This window comes from Neltuma alba, unplaced genomic scaffold (genome assembly GCF_004799145.2).
Source record: "Neltuma alba isolate B1F8T4 unplaced genomic scaffold, ASM479914v2 tig00002522_pilon, whole genome shotgun sequence".
Taxonomy (NCBI): Eukaryota; Viridiplantae; Streptophyta; class Magnoliopsida; order Fabales; family Fabaceae; genus Neltuma; species Neltuma alba.
In genome coordinates this window covers 1-4195 of record NW_021632897.1, presented here as the reverse complement: position 1 = coordinate 4195, position 4195 = coordinate 1, and the positions used below count along the sequence as shown (strand labels likewise).

The following is a 4195-nucleotide window of genomic DNA, read 5'->3' as shown; positions in this document are numbered from 1 at the left end:
CGGTTAATATATCATGGTAATTAGAAGCCTTTAAAGCTTGATAAAGAACGTCACTCATTCCTCACTTATTTTTTAGGTGATGATCCCATGTTATTAAGGAAGCAGCAGGTAAGCAAGTTGAAGTGATGAATCGAGTTCTCAGTAGATTTTGTGGTGTTCTACGACAAAAAGTGAGTACAGCAAGACTAAGATATATGTATTCATATTTATTTAGTTTTCCCAAGTGGCAAAGCAAGACTAAGATAATGTATTCATATTTATTTATTTTTCCTAAATGATTTGAGCCAACAAATGAGAGTTGGATCAACTGTTAACCTTGAAAAGTATCTAGGAGTTTCTCATTTGCATGTAAGGGCTTCTACTAGTCATTATACAAGCATATAGTTGTATGCTATTATTAAAATATTTTATAATAAAGTAAATTTTTTCCCTTATTTTTTTCACCATGGGTTTGAGGTGAAATTTTAATAATTTAAATTTATTCATATATTTTTTATATACATCAAATCTTAGTTGTTAAAATTTCAATCCATTTGATAGTAAAGTGAAAAAGGAGACAAAAAAAGAGGAGAATGGAGAAAGATACTTTCACGTAGATTTAATGATTTTTATTCAATTAATATAATACCAAAACCAAACACATCCTAAATCCGCAAATTGCATATAGCTCCTTGTAATTGTTTTTGGTATATTATATTCAGAACGTAGATATATGGAATTCCATATTTTTTTTCCTGCCAATGGAATTCTATTGTTAATTTTTGGCTTCTTTGACTTCAATTTCCGCGACGAAGCGCAACATTTCGTTCTCTGGAGGGCAATAAAACGAAAAGGACAAATCATCACTTTCTCTCTAACCGCCTTACTGATCGTTTCTTCGGTAGAAACTTGCCGCGTTAGCGTCATATCCTCTCTGTTACGTCTTCATTTTAAATCAAGCGACAAAGAAAGGGTTTTGCATTTCGCTTATTGCTATACAGAGAAGGAGGAAGAGAGATATGGGGAACTCCTTCTGCATATTCTGTGGATGCGTTCAGCAGTCAAACGTAGGAGTTGTGGAAAGATGGGGTCGTTTCTACAAGTTGGCTGAGCCTGGTTTCCACTTCTTCAATCCATTCGCCGGTGAATGCCTCGCCGGCCTTCTTTCCACCAGGGTCTCATCGCTTGACGTCCGCATCGAGACCAAAACCAAGGTTCTCTCTTCAGTTGTTCATATTATGATTCCTTTTGCGCAATTCAGTTCTTGATTTCAATTCAGTAATAATAATTCACAATTCCCTTCTTATCATTTTCAATTTTTCTGTATTGTAATTGTAAGTTGATTGCATTAATTTATTTTGGTTGAAGCGAACCATTGTGAGCGGGTGCTATCCATGCGGAAATTCAAGAAAGAAGACTTATTTATTATTTTTCATGTTTGCTTGATTCGTTGATTGATGAGTCCTATTTTGTGGTAGTAAAGGTGTCATAGCAAAATAGTTTCATTTTGAATGGCTCATATGGATCATTCATACTTTTAAGAGGGTGTAGCCCTGTTCTTCGTACTTCAAATTCGTGGTTTATTGTGTTAGCGTTGTTAAAGTTCTAGGTTAGAGGTGAGTATTAAAGTAATCCATGCTGGTGCTGATCAGCTAAGAAGAAATATTCCTGGGAGGACTCAGTTATGATCTCTTCAATTTCTTTTGGGTCCATCAGGGTCTGAATACATCTGGCTCATTTATCTGGAAAGAGAAAATGCTTCTACGTATCTTATGCTTAAGTGGGCATTGATTTAATTCTTTCTAATTTTGTTAGAAATTGCAATGTGTAGTACAAAATTTGTGTCATTTTCACTCCTAATATGGAAGTGCTTGTTCATGCTGCAGGATAACGTCTTTGTTCAGTTGCTTTGCTCAATTCAGTACCGAGTTGTTAAAGAAAATGCTGATGATGCATTCTATGAGTTGCAAAACCCCAAAGAACAGATCCAGGCTTACGTTTTTGATGGTATACTTTATTGTACCCAGGAAGTGTTAAGACTTCCTTTTGCTCATTATGGCTATTCACTTTTCTTGGAATTGGATTTTCCTTTCCTAAATTCTGACTATCTATTATGTGGGTTGCCATTTAAGTGGTTCGTGCTCTTGTTCCAAGAATGAATTTGGATGAACTCTTTGAACAAAAAGGTGATGTTGCTAAAGCAGTGTCGGAGGAACTTGAAAAGGTACAGCTTTTATTAAATAATTCTTCCTTTTTGTGATGTAAAAGTCTTGGAGATGGTCTTGGCATAAGAGTCCCTCATATTTGGGTTCATTCTCTGTTTCTTGGTATTAATATGTGAGAAAATTATATTATGTCATCTTGCTATGGGCAGGAAAACCATGTAGCCTATGCATGGTGATACTATTGTGAATTCAGTCAATTCCTTATACTTGATTTTGTTGGTAACTTTGCCGCATTGTAAAACCTCAAATTCATGTATCAGGTGATGGGAGAATACGGATATAACATAGAACACATATTGATGGTTGATATTATACCTGATAACGCTGTACGCTTCGCAATGAATGAGATCAATGCAGGTAACTATAATTTGTGTTTGCTATGGCTTCATTTTGCGTATTGTCACATTCTCTCTGGAACATACTCATATCAAGTAATAGCATAGTAGTTTTATCCATATGGATACCATATAGTTTATATTTTTATCCTTTTCATCACCCCTTTTTCTGAAATTCTGTGGGCATCCATTTCCAACATTTGAACTTTTTGGAAAGATGAAGTAGACCAACAAGAGGCAATCTGTTTTGAAAAATTCCGTTGATCCTTGTGGCGATACACTGAATCAATAGTAAGTAATAATCTAGTGATGAAAGATTTTATGAACCCATTATGTTAATACTTTCTGATTCCCATTGCTTTTCCACGTTTTTTGTCATATATCTGGTCAGGGGCTTCTTGATTATAGTTATGCAGAATTTATGGGGATTTTGGTGAAGGTTTGGTGCTTTGTATTTTTGACATGCAGATCAGTCATACATTAGTTATTATTTCCACCTGGTTCTTAAAGTTTTAACTGATAATCGATTGAGTACTAAATGCTTCTTTCCTTGACTTGTCTGTTAAACAATCAGTTGGTTAACAACTGTTGAGATTATCTGATGAGCCACTTAACAAATTGGTGGTACGGACCTGTCATTTTTAAGATTTTGCATATCATCTAACTTAGTGTCAGCGGTTACTGATACTCTTCATGTCATCCCTTCTGATCTGCGTGCACTTAAACCTACTTATTGAGGATTGATTTTGGTTTACAGCTCAAAGATTGCAGCTTGCTAGTGTGTACAAAGGAGAAGCCGAAAAGGTTCTTCTCGTTAAAAAAGCAGAAGCTGAAGCTGAAGCTAAGTGTTTTTGGGTGGAGTTGGCGTGGCCAGGCAGAGGCAAGCGATTACAGATGGTTTGAGAGAGAACATCTTGAACTTCTCTCACAAGGTGGAAGGCACATCTGCTAAGGAGGTTATGGATCTCATCATGATTACTCAGTACTTTGACACAATAAAGACCTTGGAAACTCTTCAAAGAATACCACAGTTTTTATACTCATGGACCTGGTCATGTGAGGGATATCGGTGAGCAGATACGCAATGGACTGATGGAAGCTGCCAGTGCCCAAGTCAATGCTGAATGATTTGGTCGTGTCAAAATTACTTTTCATTCAAGAGTACCCTTTCGTTTATGGAATGATATTTTTACTGTGTGGATTTACTTGACGAGTTTTGAATAATAGGACGTCTTAGGATGGTATGCAGTGCCGCTATACGGTTACTCCGTCTTCCAAATGAAACAAGTCAAAAAAGATGATATCAGAATTTGTTTTTACATGTGATGCAGTATGTGTATATATGTATTATATACGAATAACCAAAGCTTTTTGTTCTTTCCATTGTATGAATGCATTGACTTGTACATCAAGTTTGTAATTGGAACCAGATCAGGTTCTATTAGGTAATTCGAGGCACTGCTTGAACATGATTTAAATGTCTTTGTACAAGTTATTCCAATCAACATGTTCATACTCTATTTATGCTTTGATTTTCAAGGAGTACAGGATGTATATGGGACTTGCAAACAGCTAAATGTTCTGAAAGTCTTTTGTAATTCCCAAGAAGCAATCGCCGAATCTGTTTTAGTTTTTAAAATTTGATCTCATTTGATT

The 4195-nt window shown here is 35.7% G+C and overlaps 1 pseudogene; it reads left to right on the top strand.

Moving 5' to 3' along the window:
- Positions 1 to 863: 863 nt before the first annotated feature.
- Positions 864 to 3709, top strand: LOC114731150 (hypersensitive-induced response protein 4-like; annotated as a pseudogene).
- Positions 3710 to 4195: the final 486 nt, after the last annotated feature.